The sequence below is a fragment of the Silurus meridionalis genome, chromosome 3 (genome assembly GCF_014805685.1).
Source record: "Silurus meridionalis isolate SWU-2019-XX chromosome 3, ASM1480568v1, whole genome shotgun sequence".
Classification (NCBI taxonomy): domain Eukaryota; kingdom Metazoa; phylum Chordata; class Actinopteri; order Siluriformes; family Siluridae; genus Silurus; species Silurus meridionalis.
Window position 1 is genome coordinate 29,530,942 of NC_060886.1, and position 23,371 is coordinate 29,554,312.

The 23,371-nt window shown below is 39.7% G+C and overlaps 1 protein-coding gene and 1 long non-coding RNA gene across 2 annotated transcripts in view; one reads left to right on the forward strand and one right to left on the reverse strand.

Annotated features, from left to right (window-relative positions):
- The window catches only part of cntnap5a (contactin associated protein family member 5a), a 122,220-nt gene that overhangs the window by 93,848 nt on the left and 5,001 nt on the right, over positions 1–23,371 (reverse strand).
- Positions 12,229–23,371, forward strand: part of LOC124382858 — a 69,321-nt gene continuing 58,178 nt past the window's right edge. The window contains exons 1-2 of the long non-coding RNA XR_006925128.1: positions 12,229–12,271; positions 12,842–12,959. This is a non-coding gene — a long non-coding RNA (uncharacterized LOC124382858). The remainder of the gene's footprint in view (positions 12,272–12,841; positions 12,960–23,371) is intronic.

A 23,371-nucleotide genomic window follows, 5' to 3' on the forward strand; every position in this document is an offset into this window, starting at 1 on the left:
TAGATTTGCTTCGTTGCATATTTAAGTCCTTTCGCTCGCAAGTGTTACAGCTGCGATCAGGCTCCTTGTCATTTTTTTTTTTTTTTTTTACACTCACGCCCAAACATCAGGAAATAAGTGCTAATCTTGAACTAATCTATCATTAGTGTGATCGCTCCACTCCTGCCCTCTTCCCTCCAATCATTTCGGCTCAGTGGCTGGATTTCGAATCATAAAGACGCCAGCAGAGAGGCAATTTACGGAGAAAAAAAAAGAGCTTCATCTGTATGAAAGATCAAAATAAAGAAGATGTGAATTGGAGTGCAAAATATGACTTCCTACAGTAAATTTGTCAAGACAATATGAGGGGAAGCACACGGGGTCAGTGGATCTCTGCAAATAGTGTCAGTATGAGAGCTCATTAAAAAATAAAGTGTGTTTTATATATATATATATATATATATATATATATATATATATATATATATATATATATCTATCTATCTCAGGGTCAGCAAGGCCTTCTCTGCTGGCTTAAACTCAGATCAAATTCACTGACTTACATTTTAATATCATATTTTGTGCATTATTATATATATTCAGTTATTCCCAATAGTCTATTCTCTTCGTTTCCCTCTGTCTATGTACATTGGTGTTTCTACCCAAATCAGATTTCTGCCGTCACCTTACGTTGATGTATCCAATCAGACTGCAAATTGGTCACTACGAACACAGCATTTTCACTAGCACGCTAGACTGAGCTCCCAAAACGCATCTGTAGCAAACTGCACAAGCCTACATATATGTGTGTGGATTTTCGTTTTTTTTCCTGACGTCGGCCCAGAACAGTTCAAAACGGATTTCAGGCACACACATGTTAAAACACACAATTTGCCTTTATTTTTTTTCCCAGAAAAAGCCATACAGCACTGAAAAAATGTACGATAAACCCGATTTGATGAGGTGAATATCGATGCTTCTGCTAGAGATGATGTATGCAGGAGGTGCAGTTGTGGCTACAGTGAAAGGAGACGTGTTGAATTGTGTTTGTTGAGTTTCTTGCTCTAGTAACGACATTTATTCACGCTGTATGAGGACACCACTGATGGCCCACAGAAGGTGTGAAATGCATGACCCAAAACTGATATACCTGTGTGTTTGTGTGTGTGTGTATATATATATATATATATATATATATATATATATATATATATATATATATATATATATATATATAAAGAAACAAAAAAGAAGAACCGATATCCAACACACACACCTTCATCCTCCTACATGACTCTCTCAGCCATTTCCCTCATCCCTGACACATCTTTCTAGACTCCTTTCCTCCGACTCCTTCTATCTATCTTAATATCGCTCCTCTTCGTGTTTGCTTTTCCCCTATCAGTCACTCGAGCTGTGTTAAATTTGAAGCCTTTCATGAAAATGATCCAAAAAACTCGTACAGTGTGTTCCCTTATTCACCCTGACTGCAGATGTGTCCGTTTTTTTCTCTGCAATATGTCTCGTGAATTACAGCGACGTGACAAGAGGAACCGATTGTGACATCCAAATCTTTTTTCTCCCTCTTTGGTGTTGCTCATGCGTGGTACTTTCTTGGAAATAAAAGTCAGGTACTGATGGAGGTCATGTGAGGAGGCTTGGGGTGTAGTCAGGGTTCCAATTCATGTTCAATAGGGTTGAGGTCCTGGCTCTATAGCAGGTGATCTTCCACTCCAACCAATGAATAGCATATTTTCATGGAGCTGGTTTTGTACACACAGGCATTGTCATGTCAAGTTTGGGTCTTCCAGTTAAAGCAAAGGGAATATTTTATGCTAGCATATCCAAAGATCCACCTCTGGCTGGAAAAGTCAGGTGTCTCAGTACTTCTGCCTATACAGGATAGTCTACTATAAGCTAGTCATAATTACCTGGAATGATGAACTTTTAATTATATTTAATACTGTAAAGAGATTAAATACAGATTTTTGGATGGAGCTGAGCAGCAAAGACGTTCTAGCAAATGATCGATTGTTTTCTCAACTTATAATCAAATGTACCTAAAAAACCAACCACATTACCTCCAATTATAAGTAACAGGACACAAGTTCTCAGTTCTGATGATCAGGATCATGTCCTGAGGTAAAAATTCGCACATGGCATCTAAATGCGAGAAACCTATTCACTCGCCTCAGTCAAGGTTAGCGGCTTTGTTGACGAAATCTTTTTCAACTTATGTCTTTTCATTCATTTCAAGGAATTGCTGCTTACAAACACAATAATCTCACAACATGTTACTTCACACACACACACACACACATTGGTATCCTCATACATGGCTAGCTTAACCAAATCCACCATCTTGATACCAGGTCTTCCTTGCACCTTGAGAGACAATGTGAGCGGTCAAACAGCGTTGGGGCGAAGGGAGATTGTAAGCAGTGATGTGTCGAAAAGACATTATTTGAAAGAGATTTCGTCAAGAGAACAGCCTTCACAGAAACTGAGACGAGTGAAGAGATACACAAGGCTGGTATTTTACATGCCATGAGTGACTTTTACCTCAGGGGACGAACCCGATCATCAGAAATCAGCCTGATGATAATCTGCGTTCTGACAAATAAGTAGCAAGATGTACGTATTGATAAAGGTTTCGAAATGCTTTCTGGATAAAGGCGTCTGCTAAAAGCCATAAACGTAAACTAAAGAGATGCATATCCCTCTGGTGCATATCCCTCGTTCTACTGCATACATATATTTAAACAATTAATTTGCGATAACATTTATTGCGTAAAGAAAATACTTGACTAGCAAGGATTTAGCCGTCTTAATGCTGTTTCTTCTAAAGCACATGTTCAACGGGGCTTTTTTTTAATAGCAATACATTTTCATGTGATTTTTGAGGAAAAAAAATCTAAACAGTTTTGTTTTCTTGAAGGAAAGATGTCAAAATGAGCATATTATTAGCATATAATTAGTCATAATCAGACTGCTACGCAAATACAGTACAACATTCAGCCATAACATTAAAACCGCCTGTGTTCTAATATTGCCTAATAGTTCTTTCCAACAAATCTGCTCTGACCCTGGACTTCACAAGACCTCTGAAAGTGTGAAGGTATCTAGCACTAAGTCTTTAACAGCCAGATCCTCGGAACCTTGGAAATTGCAACGTCAGGGCACTGTGAATCAGTTTTTCCAAGACTTCCAACAGCTTGGGCACTCTGGCTGGTCTGCAGCTATATATACAGCAAGCTGTGTGTTCTGACACCTTTCTATCAGAGCCAGCATGAACTTTTTGTCAGCAATTTGTGCTTTAGGAACTCTTCCGTATGGCTAGACTTTGCTCCTCACACTCATCAGTGAGCCTTCAGAGTCCATGATTTACCAATTGTCCTTTTTTGGACCACTTTTGGTAGATACTGACCCCTGCGTACCCTGGAACAGCATTCTCCAAGACCTGTTTTTCTCTGGTTCAGCCATATAGATACACTTTATGGACAAAAGTATTTCACTTTTCTAGCCATATGTGATTTGTACTAAAACTTTTTTACCACAAAGTTGGAGGCACACAATTGTATAGGATCTGGTTTACAAGGTTTAGACTGGAATATCTTCTGCTGTAGAGCTCAGATGTCAACCCTATTTAACATTTTTGGAAAAAACGCTTCAGACCAGGCCTCCTTACCGCTCATCATTATTTTCTGACTTTTTGTCTGAATGAGAACTAATCTCCACAAAATCTAGCAGAACATCTTCCCAGAAGAGTGGAGGATTTTATACCAGGAGAATGGAATGTTAAAAAAAACGCATAGAGTACATTGATCTACACATAGGATGGAATCGAAGATCTTCCGCTAAAGATCTCTGACCATCAACCCTACTGAATAATAATGGGATGAACTGACTGCACCCCAGGCCTCCTCACCTCACCTACATCAGGACCTGACTTTACTAACATCCTTGTGGCGCAAATATCCACGAAATCTAGTAGAACATCTTCCCAGAAGCTGAGGTTAATTATATCAGCGAATGGGGACTAATAGGATGTTCAGGACGCATAGAATGGACTTTATCACTTACATAAAAACAAAAAAAAAGACTAAATCTAGTTTTTGGCTCAAGAACATCGAACCAGTTGTGGTAATTGTGTGTTAAGTATCACCCTGCAGTGTCAGGGGGTAATGCGGCGCAGTAGCTCGTTTCTGCTACATCATTATTCTCCTTATATTTTGTGTTCTTGGAATCTAATTAGTTGCGGTCTTAAGTAAAAAAAAAAAATTACGTCGGATTTGCGACGCGTTTCGCTCGTGTTTCCAGAAACCCGACAAGCTCGAGGTTTAAAACTGATTACGTAATGAGCGAAGAGGAGAAATGTTATTGCTATTATTACATCGAGATAGTCTCATTAAGTGAAGCCATTCGTATTGTTTAAAATTAGCTGCAGGTGAAGACGCAAAACTCGTCTCTTCGCTGTTATGAATCGCCTCTGTTACCTTATTGCTGTATTTAAAAAAGCTGCCGGAGATGTATTTTGTTTGTTTGTTTATATATTTATTTCGGGATTAAGTTATTATACGGAGAAATTCCTGCATGTTGAAAAAGTGTGAGTTCGAATCAGTTTAGCGACGAAACCAGCAACAATTTTAGGTCCGTGTACCGTGCGTTTTTTTATCCGCAATTGTACGAAAAACGTAAATTATTACGCCTTTATTCATTTGTTTGTTTTTATTGAAAAAAGGAAAATAATTTTTTCATAAAACACAAAGACAAAATAATTTTTTACTTCAAAAATTCCACCAAATATGACAAGAAGGAAATAAACTTAATGTGATCAATGCCCTAAATTGTGAAATATGTTAAGTGGATGTCAAGGCAAACCACTAGTGGACGTTTTTTCAGGATGAAACGTCTAATCTTTAGCCAATCTGCCTAAATTATATTTAAAATAATACAAACTGAAGCATATTTTGATATTGCAGGCGATCTAGAACGTTGTGGGCGGGGCCAGAAATTTGGGCGGGGCAGGTTGTGGTTAAAATGCGCATCAAACTGGATTTACTGATCCATAGAAACTTCTTAGAGTAAAGCCAAAATGTTGAATGAAGCCACTGGATGGATTATACTAATCTAATGGACTAATGGTTGATTGGGTTTTATTAACAAGAGTCCCATTAACTCACAAATTTACAAAATCAGATGGCAAAAAACGATAAATGAGGCGTATTTTGAATATTCAGAGAAGAAAAAAACATGAGGAATGAGGGGGGGGAATTCAAAAAATGATTTTGTTTATAGTGGGTTAGATTCCTCAAACTTGGAGAACTTTTCCATTCATACGTTTTTGTCTACATTACGGAGGCATAAACCATCGTGATCAATACTAACCTGAATCAATGTGCCGTGTCTGACCTCTCCCTACATATAGATTTCAATTCAGCTGAACAGTTAACTCAAACGCTTTAAAACATAAAACAAAAATGCCTTCGGGGACCTGTGGGTTTTCATCCTGTATATATTTTTCTTTTTTTTTCTTTTTTTTTTTTTTTACAAACGTTCGCAATATTGCGTTAAGCCTCCCTGCCCATTGTCACATCAATGAGAAATCATTCGTCTTCGGCCTCATTGACTCCTACAGTGAAATGAGCTCAGCGACTGCAGCGGTGACTCAGCCCACGCAGCCGGCGCTCGCATTAATTATATTTCACTTTTGTCAGCACATTAAATGCGGGCGCTCGTGGCAGCTGGCGTGTCGTAAAGTGGCGGCCGACCGTAACGCCGGGACTTTTTGACCTCTAAACAAAATGGCTGACTTTTTTTTCTCCCTCTTCTCCTGCCTCATGCTTCAAGTCAGCAATCAGCAGGAAGAACAGAACAGACTCGGCTACTGCAGACCGGAGGGTCAATATTGCATTTATTTTTGTTTTTATTCAAGCTAAGGGCACATTGGTCTTTCTCGATTAGCGCTGCATGTTAGCGAAAGGGAAATATTTTGCCATTCTAGGATTCCTTCCAGTAAAATAAGACGATTTCAGCTACATATTGCATTTAATTAATCTCTGGTTCATATTGCTCGCTGTTTTTTACACCATCACGGAGATTCGGCGCGAATCGCAGAAGGTGCTTGACGCACTTCGAAAAAGAAGACCATCCGGGACCAGTTCCAGAAGTGGCAGGATCGCTGGGAGCACAGTATTGCTATGAAAGGAGACTATTTTAAAAAATAAAGTAGAAAATTAAAGTATTTTCTTGTAAACAGAGCTTATTACGAAACTTTTTGATATATGGGATGGAGTGGAAGGTCTTTAGTAGCCTGATCTAGAGCAAGACAGACTCGCCTGGGCTCCCCACTCTCGATCAATGAGCCTTAGGAAGGTTGTCCTTCTTTGGGTACAGTAGATACCATCCCCTTGTGGCCCTGGCAACACCAGTCCACAACAACAGTTTAACAAGACATGTTTTGATTTTGTCGTCTAGACGTCTCCATGTGAATCTTGTCAAAGTCCTGTCCATTTTTCCTGCTTCCAACACATGAACATGAAAAATTGATTTTTCACCCGCTGTACCCCTGATTGACACAAGTCATGGCAATTTAGATGTTTGGGATTTTCACAGCCAAAATAAAGCACAGAAAAATGAGGTCTAACATGTAGTTTAAAATAGCAAGGCTAAAGATAAAAACAGTTCTCCGAGCGAGGCTAGCTGTCCACTTAGATGGTATGTTGTCATGCCCTTATGATGAAATACCACCAGTGCACATTTCTACATGTGAGGGGGATCGTTTGAGGTTTTTTCCTCTACATACATTAAACGCCTTGTTGTTTTTCAGCCAAAAGATGTTACATACTAATAAAAAACATGCCTATTTTCGTCATTTCTCAACCACTTGAAGAAAAAAATGACTATACTGATACTATGACTGAAAAAAAATACAAATATAGGGATAAGGTGTGGTAGTCCTAGTTGGGCAGGGTAAGGCATGGTGGTCCAGGGGGAGCAAGTGGGGCATTGTTGTCAAGGATGAGGGAGGGTTGCTTGGTGCAGAGCAGGTTGTTCTCAAATGTGTGTGAAGATTGTGTGCTTGGCATATTGTTCTAATAAGAGGACATATGCGGATGTTAGGAAGACCAGCCATGTTAAAGGGCCCCTGGAGCACAGGTTAAGAGCCTTGTTCAAGGGCCCCAAGAATGGCAGTTTGGTGATACCGGAACTTGAACTACCGACCTATTGATAAGTAACCCAGCGACTTAACCACTGAGCTACTAAAATCCAATCAGATGGCATGAAACTAGGGTATATTTGTTCGAAAATTAACATAGTTAAACATAGCTACTTCTTTTTTTTTTTTTTATAAGCAAAAAAAAAAACCCTGAATGACGTAACGTGGACCAAACACAACTGCTCCATCTCTACTTTTTTCTCACTGCTGTGGGTAAAATTAGATTTTTTAATATCCCCTAGCATCATCATCAAACCTCTCCTCACTACTTGCCCACTGAAACCTGTTCCCACGTCTTATTTTTTTACCAATTCGAGACGGACGAGCGCGTGAACGCGCATCCGGAGACGAGAATCCTGCGGACGCCTTTAGAGGGAAATAAGACCCGCCCCTTGGCACACAAACATGCTGAGGGCAACAGGGTGACCAAATCATACTGTAATGCTTGATGAGGTTGCGTTGTGTAGTTGTGGGGTATGACTGAGAGCAGAGTATTTTTTGTGATTTTTTAAATAAAAGAACCAAAGAATAAACATATAAGGACTATTTTTCTCAGCCTTTTTTGTAAAAATTTACCAACAGTGCCAATATTGATGTGTAGGTTTGCTTGTGAACTGGTGGTCATACAATAGTTTTAAACAATAAATATTGAAAAATTAAAAAAACAAAACAAAAAAAAAAACAATTTTATATATATATATATATATATATATATATATATATATATATATATATATATATATATATATATATAAATATTGCAATTATGAATGGAAAAAAAACTATAAAAAATACAAATAAAAAATAAAATCCAAACCGTGACAGTTAAAATTTAATGCAATAAAATACAATTAAATCAATCGTATTCCATTAATTGCATTGCCGTTGGCTAATATTGCTCATAAACATCTGACTATCTGCTCGTTCCTATCTCCGCCTATAAACATTTGAGTATTTTTCCCCCCCGATTTCATGCGACAACAGCTGTGCTTATTTCTGGCTCCGATTGTGTCTCGTGAGGAGCTCGGAATTAATGAGAAGGACAGCCGCTGAAGGGTACGAGGCCAGGAGTGTTCCAGTAACGTTAAAAATGGAGGCGGGTGATCTTTGTCTCCAGATTCGCATTAATCACGAGGACATGGAAGCACATTTCGCGTCGATGAGGCCAGCGTCTTTACCGGACCTTTGCTGAGCTTTTCGTGTTCTTTACCGTCGAGAGCATCTGCCCGGATTTTCCGAGGACACCCTTTTTTTTTTTCCTTCTGCAATTCCAAGTAATTGATTGCGTTACTGTAAACAGAGCCACAAATGAGGCGACGCGAAGGCGACACCCAATTGCCTGGTCAATCTGTAATAGCACCGGTGACAGATTTATATAGGAAGAGAGATGCTTTATTGATCGTGCGAAGGGGGATCGCGTCGTTAGAGAAGCTGGACTGATCTCTGCACTAATGAAGAGCTGAACATACAAACAGGAATGAGTGGAAATGCAGCACCGGGATTTTAACCTCGAATCAAAAAATACGTAAAACACAACTGACTCACAATTTCAGCATTAAGCTGATTTTATTTCCAATTCTCACGTACACAATTCGGAGAAAATTACTAGGACGCCTGAGTTTTTCCAGCCATATTTGGTTCTTGTCCAGGTATCGGGTTGAACACAATTGAATAAAACTTCTAGGACCCAAATCTTTTTTACTGCCCCTATGCACAAAGCCAGGTAAAGATCTGGTTTACATGGCTTAGAGTGGAAGATCTCCTGCTATAGAGCTCAGATCTCCCTATTTAGATGAATCGGATCGTACCCATTTTCTCCTCACCCTTCATAACTTTATGAGCCCCCTTGTGGCTGGACGTAATCTTACAAATCTGCACAATCCAAAATCGAGTGAACCATCTTCCCAGAAGAGTGGAGCTTCTTATAACAGCAAAGCAGGACTAATTTTGGAAATCAGACATTCAGGAATGTACCAGAAAAGCTTCTCCCTCTAAGAGGAACCGTATTCAGTTTTGACGACACATTTACAACCCCAGACACCTCTTTGTTTTCTACCTCGTCCTGCCATGCCATCGTTAGGCAGCTCACTCAGCCAAAAAAAACACTCTGCTACACAGAGATCAGATTCCACAGCACCTGCAAGTCGCCTGCTTTGCTTCCAACCGAGCGATTTATTTCCTTTTCCCCGTGCAAGCCCAAAAGTACTGTATGGTCACGCTTTTTCGGTTTTCGTTCTGAGCCCTACAGAAGGCACGTCGTGCGAAGAAGCCATGAATGCCGAGGCGCCCCCTGAAGTGTCACTACGGCTCATGAGCAAATTGCAGATTTCTCAAGTGCTCCGAATAGCGAGGCCCGGCAAATGAAAAGGCGTAGCCTTGAGCCTTCAGGCGATAAGGATGAATTATAGCACCACGAGGCCACGTCGTAACGGTACCTCGCGCTTTTTCCCGCTGAGCCAGATGCAACTAAGAAGGGATTCTTAGGCAAATAGCAAGCCATCGATATGAAATCATGATAAAGAGAGAGTGAGATTAAGTTCGTTTTGTACTGGGGAAACTTGATTTGCTCTTGACTGTGCTTTGCTTATGACTGAAAGTGCCTTTGGGTATAAGTGTTTGTTTATCAAACAAGAAGAAAAAAAAAAGTGTTAGAAACCACCGGATTAAAGTGGCTTTACGGCATGGATTTTAACAAGCCTCAGGATCTCGGCACTATTTCTCAGCAACCTGAGGGCTGTTTCACCGCTTTATTAGCTCAACTGAAGTTTGATAGATGGCCACTCGAATGCCTGAGGGATTATAAAACACAACTGTAGACTACAGAAGCGAAACCGGAGACGGGGTTGCATTGCGACGTGAGTTTCATTTACAAAAAATTAGAACCAACGATGGCGGATTGAGCTGCGAAATCAAAGCGTAAACCAAGTCAAGAAGCTTTGATTGTCATTTCAACCATTTATATATCCAGTAATGAAGTAAATGTAATTCATTACTTTGCCTAAGTAGCTTTTTTCATGTATCTGTAATTCACTGAAGTATTTCCATTTTGGGGGACTTGATCTTCACTACATTTCAAAGTCAAATATTTACTTTTTACTCAACTACATTTTGCGAAATCAGTCGTTCCTTTTTATTTCTGAGGATTAAAAATGGTCAAACCAATCAGGGTCGAGCGCACGCTTGTTTTGAACTTGTTTTGTTTGGCGCTTGGTGAAATCGACTTATTACCAACATACAGTTCAGCATCAGTTCAACAACATTTACAGAGGAATAAATGATGAAAGAAACTCCAGACTCGAACTCACCACCACACCCGTGACCTTATTTGCGCGATTTTTTTGAAGTAGATTAAAAGAAGGGCTCATGATCATTGTAATACAGTAGGGAAAATAATTATTTGGTCCCCTGCTGATTTTGTGAGTTTACCCCCTATCAAATAAATGAACAGTTTAGCATTTTTATGGAAGGTTCATTTTAACAGAGAGAAAAAAAAACATTAAAGAAACAACAGAATCAAACTCTTTTCAAACCTCTCCACCACCATGGGTGAGACCAAAGAGCTGTCAAAGGACATCAGGGACAAGAATGTAGACCTGCACAAGGCTGGAATGGGCTACAAGACCATCAGATTGTTGCCTTGGCTGTATGTTTTGGGTCATCGTCATGCTGGAAGACCCATCCACCACCCATCGTTAGTGTTCTGGCTAAGACCAGGTGGTTCTCATCCAGAATTCTACAGAGCATGGTCTCATTTATGTAGTGGAGTCTTTCCACCCTCAGCAGGACGTTTCCTCCTCCATGTTTGACAGTGGGAATGGTGTTCTTGAGGTCATATTCTGCATTTATCTGCTTCCAAAAACAACGAGGTGATGCCAAAGAGCTCAATTTTGGTCTCATCTGACCACATCACACTCTCCCAAGCCTCCTCTGAATCATTCAGGTGTTCATTGGCAAACGTCAGACGGGTCTGTTCATGTGCATTATTGATCAGAGGGATTTGTGTGTTACCAATGTTTTTCTTGGTGACTATGGTTCCAGTTCCCTTGAGATCATTAACAGGCTCCTCCATTGTAATCCTCACCTTTTTCAGAATAATCCTTACCTCATGAGGTGAGATTTCGCATGGAGCTTCAGAGCGAGGACGATTATCTTATCTTGCTTTTCTTCCATTTTTTTATCGCAAAAACAGTGAACTCTTTCTCACCAAGCTTTTTGCTGATGGTCTTGTAGCTCATTCCAGCCTTGTGCAGGTCCACAATCTCGTCCCTGATATCCTTTGACAGCTTCTTGGTCTCACCCATGGTGGTGGAGAGGTTTGACTGGAAGAGTTTGATTCTGTGACTGGTGTCTTTTATGCACAAAATGGGTTGATATTAGTTTGAGTTCTTTCTTTAAAGCACAGGACTAATTTGTGTGTGGGAGTCAGAATTCTTGCTGGTTGGTACGGGAACAAATACTTATTTTTTTTAATCAAATACAAAATTAATTTATAACCTTTCATTTTTTTATATTCTTTCTCTCTTTGTTAAAATAAACCTAAAAATTCTAGACTGTTCCTTATTTTTGCAAGGGGCAAACCCACAAAATCAGCAGGGGACCAAATAATGATTTCCCCCACTGTGGATATCAATCAGTATTTGACTAATTAATATCATTCGATTAATAGATTGGTGTGCTAAGAATCACATTAGAGTCTTTTCACATAGACTGAGTTTAGAGTCTTGTGATAGAAATGAATATTGGAACATTAGAGCTATATTAATATTTCCAGAATTCTCCAGATTAGGTTTCTGGAAATTTACAGGAAATTTTCCACCTCTTTTTAACTGTTAAACAAAGAGGGTATTGTAAACATATATACATCTGCATAGCAGCAGATGGTGTTTTTTTACAGACAGGAAATACATTACCCATCAGCCCCTGCACATCACCTGACCCCAGCACTCAGGACTCAAATGGCTGCACCTGATTTAGGTTTGAGGTCAATTAGTACTTGAGGCGATGAACATTTATATTTGAGTTGTTTGAGAAACACTATTGCCAAAAGTTTGCGGACACCTATCTGTAAGAACGGTATGTGCTTTTTGAGCACCACAATCCACATTTAGTCCCAATTTGTTTATAATCCCCTCCACTCTTCTGGGAAGATATTCCACTAGATATTTTGGAGATTACATTGTGGACCATACATTCAGACACAAGGGTGTTAGTAAAGTCAGGTACTAATGTTGGTGAGAAGATTAAGAGGCCTGGGGTGCAGTCACTGTTTGAATTCATCCCAAAGGTATTCAGTAGGGTTGAGATCAGAGCTCTATAGAAGGAGATCTTCCTCTCCAAACCACATATCTTTAGCTCGCTTTGTGCACAGGGGCATTGCCATGCTGAAACAGGTTTGGGTTTAAAGTTCAAGTGAACGCAAAAGTTTGTACAATTGTGTACTTTGGGGAAACAGTTTGAAGAAAAAACACATAAAGCAGGAAAGGTCAGGTGTCCCAATACCTTTGTCCATATAATGTAATTGCATGTTGCCAAGTGAGGTATATCAACACTAGAAACAACAGCAATGCTGTGATTGACCAGTCAATGGTTCAATGCCAATGTCTACTGTATGTGTGTTCACAGTTTATATATATTTTTTTGCAGAGCAAGAGTTATTGCTGGGAGGTTATGAAAAATTTGGAAGCCTTATTAAAATGCCAAGGAACACCTCTAGAATCTGGAAAAACGAGGAGCAAGGACTGAGAGAGTTGCTGACATATGCGTAAGTGTTCCCAGTGTCATTTATTTCTCTATTGAATTTTTTTTTCTTAATAGATATTACTTTTTTAATATCAGAGCCTTCATAGGACCCACTAGAACTTGTAGAACGAATGTTTGTACTACTTCTAGTGTACTTACAATACGAGGGTCTTACAAATGAATTGAGTAACAGGAATTGTTAGTGGTGAAGGATCCAGTCCTAAATTAGGACTTGAATTCTTGCTCCGTCTTCAAGTTTCAGTCATGAAAATAAAGAGGACATGGCTGACACGGCTGTGACCGGCTTCCCTTCTAAAGCCTGGTTCTGTTTACCTGAAATAAATCAGCATCCGAGCAGAATTTAAATTGACCACCCGTCTCAATATTCAACTTTCCAGAAATGCTTTTCTGTCCATCACAATTGCAAAGAACGCTCATTTTCTTTCTAGTTCCCCTCAACTGCAGTAAATAAGTGATCTAAATGACAAAAGACAATTTATTGAAATTTTCAGAATTCAACAACACAAGACTGTAGCTAAGGAACCATTGAAGAAACAGCAGTATAAAAAATCCATTTGCATCAAGTATATAGGCAGCATCATTCTTTTAGTTGTGACCTTGTAATGATTAGTATCGTCGTATTTATCATTGTTTTACAGCAAACTGTAAACCATTTAATATTCCTCTTTTGTGTCTTTTTTTTATATTCTTACATTGGATTTTTTTTTCTTAATTATTTTATATATTTATTTTTTTGTCCTTGAAAATCTAATTATTGCCCCATTGTTATTTGTGTAAAAAAAAAAAAAAAAAATTCTTGAAAACCTGAGCCAGGCTCCGTGATTAAGAAACACAATATGGCATATTGACTCAAGGATGCCTCAAATCGTTAATTCCTGTAATTGCTAAGTTTAAAAAAAAAAAATGTTCCTGGTCTGGGTTGCCCTCTGGATTCCTCCCAGCCTCAGGGATAATGATCCTATAAGCTTCTGGTAAATATTACATCAGAAAGGAAGTAGAAAGTCTCATTACAACACTCGTATCCCATCAGCCGGCGTGTTGCTCTATTCCATCCGGCGTCTGGAAATGTCGCCAGGACCAGGCAGGCTCGCTCTTAACCCGAAATGAGAAAAGTGGAGTTCTCATCTCGGCTAATGTAGCGCCCCTGACTCGGCCGGGTTTCGCCGGACGCTCGGGCAAAAGGGTACAAACAAGGTGGCAATTTGTCTTGAATCACACGAAGTCTTAGGACGGCAGGATCGTTTCGGAAAGAACAATTTGGAAATAATGGATGGAAATGTCCTTTTAACCTTTCGGAGCTCTTTGAATTTCAGGATTTTCGTTGCTAGTGAAACGTGGCTGGCAAATCGAATGTGTTCTACTTCCTTTTTTCAATGCGCTCAATAATGGATAAATGCAGCTTCGGTTCTCAGCATATTGTCAAGTACTGGTGGGATCGGGATTGAATAAGAGTTTATTGATTTTTTTTTCCCTTTTCTTTTCTAAGCCACTGACTTAATTTTTAGACTTGCACTGAACTCTGCTCTCCTCCTTATTTACCAACCAACACAGCTCTTGGGCGAACCGACGTATCCATAGTGATGCACCGAGTCAGCATTCTAAATGAATTATACAATGGCCTATTTTCAGATCGAAATGATTTGCGAAATCATTTGATATGTTTTGTTTTTTTGGGTTTGTGCGAATGCTTGTGTGTATTTTTAGGTAAAAAAAAAAGCTTTTTTATAATTTATTTTTGTTTATGCTGTATGTGTTAATAGATTAAAGAGAAATGATGCCGAAGACTGTGCGATATCCTCACACCTCTAAAACAGTCAATGACTATTGTCAAATAGGTTTTGTTGCAATATAAGTTAAAATTTACCAACCAGATCGGGGTCAATTTCCAGTCAGATCAGTGTCAAGTCAAATTTACAGCCAGAACGTAGTCATTTTCCAACTATATACCAGAGTATTACATTATTTTTTTCTAACCAAATCAGTGTCAGGTCAAATTTACCAAACACATCGGTGTCAATTTTCAACCAATTCAGCATCAGGTCAAGCTTACCAACTGGATAAGGATCAATTTCCAACCAGATCAGTGTCACATTCAATGTTCCATCCAGATCAGTGTGATTTTCAGCCAAGTCTGTGTCAATTCAACTTTTCCAACCACATCAGGGTCATTTTTTCAACCAGATCAGTATTAGGTCCAAATTTTCCAACCACATCAACCAGTTTAGCGTTAAAATTTGTCGGGCCAAAATTTCCCCCACTGAATCGTCACCTGCCCGATGAACTGACTATAAAATTCCCAAGAAACCGGACACGATCTCCCCCTGTTGTCCATCTGCTACAATTCTGCGCATTGAAATGCTTTTCTGCTCATCATGATTGCAAAAAGTTCTTATTCCTGATGCCTCGAACCAGTCCAGTGATTCTTCTCTGACTTCTCTCAGCAACAAGTCCCCCTTGTTCCACCCACGCAAAACCCCCACCGAGCCAGCGAAAAGAGAGCGTCGCAACGTGACAGATCTGAAACCCGTATCGGTGGCATTCAATCCCAAGCTCACCTGCTGAATTATGTTCAATGACTGAAGTCCAGTGGTTTCAACACTCCACATTAAACACATGCAATACATTTTCGGACTGATTTCGAGGCGTTGAACTGCAAATTGGAGCACAGAGTGCACAGGATTGTGTATGAATTAGACCTCATCGTTAGTTCCCGCATGGACAAAGTGAAACGCTCGGAGGACAGTGTCGTGAGAGTCATCCTGCACGAGTACTTCAAAACCGAAATGACACTTTAACTCCGAGTGCACTTAATATGCTCATGGAAAACGAGGGCCCTTCATACTTCTGTTTTTGTTCAGTACTCAAAACTAGCTATTAAATCGACGACTAATTTTTGGTAAACTTTTTTTTAACATTCCATTCCACATTTCGTGCCTGGTTTCTCTTATAATGACCTCCTCCACTCTTCTGGGAAGATGTTTTAGGAGATTGTGGGGAGGCTCATCAGGCCCTGATGTAAATCAGGGGTGCATTCAACATTAAAAGATTCATCCCAATGCGTCATTGTCATGCTGGAACAGATGACTTTGGGTCTCCTAGTTCAATCCAAGGGAAAATTTCATGCTCCTGCAACCAAAATACAATTCGGTACCTCTAACTTTAATTATGAACCATATCTGGTTGGACAACTCGGGTGTTCCAATACTTTTGGCCCAAAAGATTTTATTTCCAACACTAAATACGGACATAAATGTGGAATAAAAGCGCAAACCTTCATGGAAAAAAAATCGCTCTAGAATTTTAGACAAGGCCAAATTCCATACATTTAACACAAAAATAAAATGTTTATCTCATAGAAATTGTATAAACCGTTCAGCGCATAATTATTTATATACGTCATAAAATACCATCCGTCTGTCCGTATACCATCATGCTCCTGCCGTAATGAAATCCATGCTCTCTTGTAATTGATTAAACTGTTTATTTGACTAATGCAGCGAGAGCATGAGCATTGAAAATGATCACATAGTGGAAAGGAAAAAAAAAATCTCGCATCGCATATCCTCAGCGGCGCGCTAGCGGGGCTTTTTCTATCCTTTTGTTTGAGGGAACCGAACTGTTATTTAATGTGCATCTCTGTAATTAATTTGGAAAATGAGACTACCTCATCCATGACTGATGCCTGGGCCCGCAAATTGGCAGCCAGAGGGCTCGGCTGGTTCATTATGAAGCGGCGAGATAATTTTCACAAATCCATCATCGTGCGGGTTATCTGATGAACGAACGCGGCGGTAAACAAAAGGGCCGAGCGTTTCGCCAAGCTTTCGTCCGTCGAAGCCTGTCTGAGTCGAACGCATCCGTCTGATCCAGCAGGACTCGGAAAGAGACGCTGCCGCCTTGGATCTGATCAGGATGGTAAAAGAAAGGATTTGAATTCCAGGGTAAATGATGATGGCCTGAAAAAAGGGACTTTCTTGGATAATTAGGCCCCTGGGTTGGGGGTCTGGATGGGATGTGGAGGGTTGGGGGTCTGGATGGGATGTGGGAGGTTTTGGGGGTCTGGATGGGATGTCGAGGGTTGGGAGTCTGGATGGGATGTCAAGGTTTGGGGGGCTTAAATCTAGTAAAACATCTTCCCAGAAGAGTGGAGAGTATTATGAGAGGAAATGAAACTCGTGCGGAAAGGGATGTTCACACAAACTCAGATGTCCACAAACGTCTGCACGTGTTCTGTAGTGGTGTGTATAACTGCTGTATTTTCATTCATCATTAAATATCAAACGAGGTCTGAGGTCTGAACAGGAGGAAAAAAAAAAGAACAGCAGGTCAGCATTTACGACCGAGTACGGCGTATTTCTTCCAGAGAAAATTGTTTTTTTTCTTTTTTTCTCTTTTTCTGTTGGGGGAAAATGTTGAAAGCTATTGTTGCACAGCGGAGTGTAGCGGCTGAAAAGAAATACAAAAAAACCTCAACGCTTGCTTCAGATTTCTGAAAATGGATCGCTTTTTGGGGAACTATCCAGCCTTGTCTTGTCATACTTCTTGAAAGATAATGCTTTTATAGAAAAAAACTGTTTTGTTTCATATTAAAGCTTTGAAATGGAGATGGACCGAGCGGATCGGTCTGTCTGTAATCCAGCCGAGCATGAGTCTGGGGTTTTCGTCGCATTCCTACGACTTTTAGTCCTGAATGGAAAATGACTTTAAATCGATCGAATACGTGTTTGTATATAATGTATACAGTATATACATTAGCTATAACAAAGTGATGCATCAATTAAAAAAAGGGATACAAGTTGTATCGCAATGCATCATATTTAAAATATTTGCATCAGTAAAAACGATGAATTGATATAGAACTATTAATAGATGCACAATACTTTTAATTATTTAGAAATTTGATGTTTATATTTGATGTGGTGCTTCTGCTGCGTGAATACAACATATCACAATGCTACGCTGTCCTGAGAGTCACAGATTAGCATGGCAGAGGTAGAGCTGTAACTTCCTTGTTTTTTGCACTACAATGGCGCGTTAGATGTTAAATTGCACTTAAGTAAATCGACGAACCCAAGAAATAAAAGCGTTCTATCTGTACCACAGTGAATTGCATAGCATCGTAATAGGGGTGACTCGTATCGCATCGGTAGCGGCTTCATATGCTTCTTTAATGTATCGTATCGTTTAGATGCGAATCGCAATAGCCTCGGTTATAGAGACATGCCTAATATATACAGACACGTACATACAGACACTTTCTGACACAAACATAAACAAAAGGTTCATTTCAACACATCTAATATTGGTTTTGTTTCCATGGCAACTGTTTATAGATCCCGATTTGTACAGCAGAACCCCAAAATACACAAACACTACTAATACCAAACGCCTACGTATTGCACAATATTGTACTGATAAAACCTGTAGATATGCACTGAGTTATTATAAGTTTATTCACATCGGGTGCCATGTTTGGACACAAAAGTTTGCGGACACCTGGCTATAAGTTTAGTACGCATTTTTCCAACATCCAATTCCACATTTAGTCCCATTTGCTGTTGTGATCGTCTCTAATTGTCTGGGAAGATGTTCCACTAGATTTTGGCGTTGCTTGTAGAGATTCATTAAGCCACAAGGGTGTGAGTAAAGTCAGGTTCTGATGTAGGTGAGGTGAGGAGCCCTAATGGTTGAGATCGGAGTTTTAGCGCAGAATATTTTTTATTCCGATCCCATGCAAACCACATGTTCACGGAGCTGGCTTTGAACACAGGAACATTGTCCTGCTGGAACAGGTTTGGGGTCTCCTGGTTTAAGTGAAGGGGAAATGTTTTACCTTCAGCTTTGTGGTTTGGAGAAGAAGCACATATGGCTGGAGAACTCAGGTGTCTTCATTATTTTTGTCCATGTAACAGGGAGTTAAAAAGTAAGATCTGTCCTTGATAACTGAAAACTCTCATTGTTGGCAAATGGAACAAACACACTCTTAAATATTTATATCAACAAGAAAACTTTAGAGGTGAGTGTAAATACAGTATTACGGAATTGGTTTGAAATGCTCTGGAGCTATATGCAGCTAGAGATGCTAATGCTCTTTGTATAGATTCCTGAACTTGGTAGTTACAAACAATAACTGAAGGAACAATCACAGTTCCAGTATTCAAACCTTTCTTACAAAAAAAAAGCTTTTTTATTGGATTCAAATGATATATTTATTGACGGAACAGCGGCCATTCTACGGTACTGTCCAAGGTTCTGAAGTCGTGTCTCAGCTTCATGGCTTCCAAGGTAACTTTATTGAATAAACGTTTTATACAGTAGCAGGCGTAAAAGCCATGAGCACTCTCATTACACTTTCATCCTTCGGTTTCAATGAAAAGCTTTTAGGTCAGATCTTTTTTTTTTTTTGGACGCGAAAGCTAACATGTCTGTAGCTCGGCTAGAATTTCTTCAGTTATACAAAAGCTCAGACTGCTCTGGATCTGAATACAGATGAACAAAAGCATGTAGGCTGTTGCTCCGGTACACAATATGATTCTTTACAATATTGCAAAGTATATAAAAGAGAGGTTTTTTTAATAACAGATAATGAACAATTCAGTGCAAATATAGTTGAATATTATAGTTAACTTTCTGCCCTGTTACTTTTTGATGTTCTACTAAGATAAGGGCTAATATCTATAGCGATTCTGTATATACTGGTTCATGTAAAATTTTTGGCAAAAAAAAATAAAACAATTTGTATTGCATGGAATTAATGCTCTTCTTTTGAAAACATTCTATAAAAATACACTTGCAAACCCTATGATCTGTCTACCTATCTATAATCCATTCAGACCTTTCCCCAATTCCTTTCACAGCTCCTGCTTTCACTCTTTTGATCACTCCGCATTCGGACTCGGGCCGTATAAGAAAGTGCACACTTTGATTCCTTAGTAAGTGAATGTCAGGCATTATTCACATCTGCACACAACCTCGCTTTTCTACCAACACACACACACACACGCCTCTCTTCCTTATTCCTTTCAGCCGTCTTACAGGTCTGAAAAGGTATCCGTATTTCCGATGGCGACTTTTTTCCGCTTATAAAAGCATGCCTTATTAAATCCGAAACGTCACGCTGTGATGCACTTCCGAACAACGTCTATTGTACCGCCACGGTCCAAGGTTATGGAAGTCGTGTCCCGGCTTCAAGGCTTCGAAGGCGACTTCATGGAATAAACGTTGGACATTCGTCGGAAGGTGAAAGCATTTGTTCGACTTTTTCGAACTTTTTTAACGAATTGAGTGCCTTTGTGTCATGTCATTAAATATCTGTCTCACTCTGTATGGACATGGAACTATAGGATACTATGGTCTGTACGGCAGTTACGAGTTACGACAGTAAAAATAAATACATTGTGAAAATATTAAAATTTTCGTACGATACGTTGGGACGCTGCCAATATGTGCCCTCTTTCACAAATGGTCGACAGAGTTTATTTGTCTCGGTGTTAGAGGGCGTATTTTTTTCTGCTTTTGGTGTTTTAAAGCCCAATTTTAACTCTCGTCTCTCTTTTTTTCATCGGCACCCTGGACATTGAAACAGAAAGCGTCCGGCCACGCCCTCCACTCGTGAACAGGCGCTCGTCCACGCACCTGCTGCCGGGAACATACAGTATATATCATATAGTTTATACATTACGGTGGTGTAATTTGCTCTGTTTTGCTAAATGATGTACTGTGATTTGTTAATGTGTTTATCAGAACGCATCTCCATCCGGAACTACCTGTAATTATATATGTATATAAGAATCTTTGATAGATGATTCAGCAACTTCTGTATTATCTCATATTTATAGCCCTGGGTAACAGGAAATCATGGTTAAACAATGTGAAATAACAATGTAATATACACTTTATGATCAAATACTAACCATAACGTTGATACCGTATTTTTCGGACTATAAGCCGCTACTTTTTTCCCCCGTTTTGAACCCCGCGGCTTAAACAACAAAGCGGCTTATTTATGAGATTTTCCTGGGTTTTTCCCGGTTTCACAAACTTCAAGCCAAAAAACTGAACCCCATAACAATGAAACCAATGAAATTTCCGAACGGAAACGAAAAAACGCACCTCACCTGTGTTCTGAGCTGCACGGGTTTGGGAGAAAAAACTTCCATCGGGTGATTTTTAAACGTACGACGATGCCAAAAGATAAACTCCCGAGAGAAATAGTTGTGAAAAGAAGGAGGAAGACAGTGAACAATGACTTTCTTGGTAGGCTACTGTTTAGATACAAGCCGTTGTAACGCGTTGAGTCTGGGTGAAGGGAGAGCTCGCTAACTCCAGGTACAACAGAAATCATATAAGCACAGACAGGTTTCCAAAACTCGTGCTTTTTTATTTTTCTTGGCAACAGCGTTAACGGTTAGTCAAAGAAACTTAGAAATGAGCATCAGAAAATAATAAGGACATATTCCTCGGTCTTGCACACATGCAGTAATACCGGAAAATTGTGGCGGCATGCTATTCCCAAAATACCGCTATGCTCCTAAATGAAGTGCAACATATTTCACCCGTTGCACCGTGTAACAGACACTGTCTTTCGTTAAAGCCTGTGTAAAGTTCATTAGTTTCAGCGTAGACCTGCGGCTTATTTATGTTCAAAATAAAAATCTTTGTCAAATTCAGTGGGTGCGGCTTATATATGGGTGCGCTTTATAGTCCGGAAATTATGGAATGTTCTTTCTAAACATTCCTTTGCGCATTTTCCTGTTGCTGAACGAGCACAAATGTCCACAATCACATTCCAAATTCTAGTGGAACATCTTCCCAGAAGAGTGGAGGTTATTATGGAGGTTATAAATGGAGGAAAGAGTGAAGGTTATTATAAATGGAGAACTACACGTGGAATGAGATGTTCAGAAACGTATCGATGTCGGAAATGAATCTCTTCTGTCGGGAAAATCGTTTTCTATCTAATGTACCTATGGACAGGTTCGGGAGCCTCCTTGAGAGCTTCAAAAATCGCTTTTTAAAAAGCTCTAGAGGCCTAAAATGATCGCCTCTGTAGGTCAAGCAAGGTTAAAAACCCCATCATTTTTGTTTATACAACTTTCATTTCATGATTTAACCATTTCCCTTTGTATTTAATACAGAATAAACAATTCTCTGTGATTGCTTTTACGATTTGAGATATTTTAAAGAAAACTGGTGGTTCTTCTTTATTCATGGGGAGGGGAATCACCAAATTTGGCAAATCTGAGTTGGAATTTATTGAAACATATAATTCGACCGAATGCGTATTTTTTTTGTCAATCTTGCATGTTTTTATGTCATGTTTTCTTGTCAAATGTCATTTCAAAATCAGACTTCAGCGCAATTACACATGAATACAGCTTCGTAGTACTTAGTGGTAATATTTGTTTGTTTGTTTTTTTATTAAAATGCTGTAAACTGTCATGGGATCGCCATAAAATCTCTTAAGCAAGCAAATAAACCGATAACAGTGGGGGGAAAAAAAAAAGCCGTGCTATAATCTTTAAGCATGTGTATCAAACCCTCCCGCTGGTTCAGGTTCAGTCCTACTCCGCAGGGGATCCGCCTTTTAAAAGCCTCCTATGTTTGACCTTATAATGCAGAAATGAACAACTCGATCGCGCTAATGTTGCGGTCGAAAGTTCAATAACCTTCTACTTACGCCCACACACACAAGCGCGCGCACACGTATACACAAAAACGCACGAGAACCCCAACTGAGAGAATGAATGCAATTTAAACCCACATCTCTGCTCTAGAGCTGTAAAGATAATCTTGACGTGTGTGTGGGGGGGAGGGGGGATGAGGAAGACAAAAAAAGGAGGAATTTTATCCTGGATAGATTCAGCCATGCAATCGGTCTCTCTATCGTCGGTCCATTACTATGGAATGAATATGCATGCACTTTATCTGACAGCGCAGCTTTCGCTCGTAGCTTTCTGGCTGCTTGTGTTCCAAATCGATGCCCACATGACCCGCTCTTGGCAGGAGCTGCACTTGGGATTCGCGGCGACTACTTTTCATAGACACCTTGATTGTAAGCACTAAATACAAACCCGAGATCGAAGTGCTTTAATTCCGCAGGTCTTCGCCGAGGCAAGTGCAAAGCCGCTCGTCTGAGCCGCCTGATCCGAGTGCTCGATCAGACCTCGACTGTAAATCTGTTGCAGGAAATTTGTGAATATCACAGTTCTAACCGCGCCTAAACGTGTAGCCTCGTACGATTATATACAACACGCCTGATTAGATTTACTTAAAGACTTTACCGCTAGCCTGAACCGTACCGTCTCTTGGGAAACGAGGTCCAATTCATTTTCGGCAGCATTGCGTTGCACGCTGGCTTCCTGGGGTCTCATCTTTTCCAGTTTTGCCCTGACGATCTTCCTCGTTATCGAT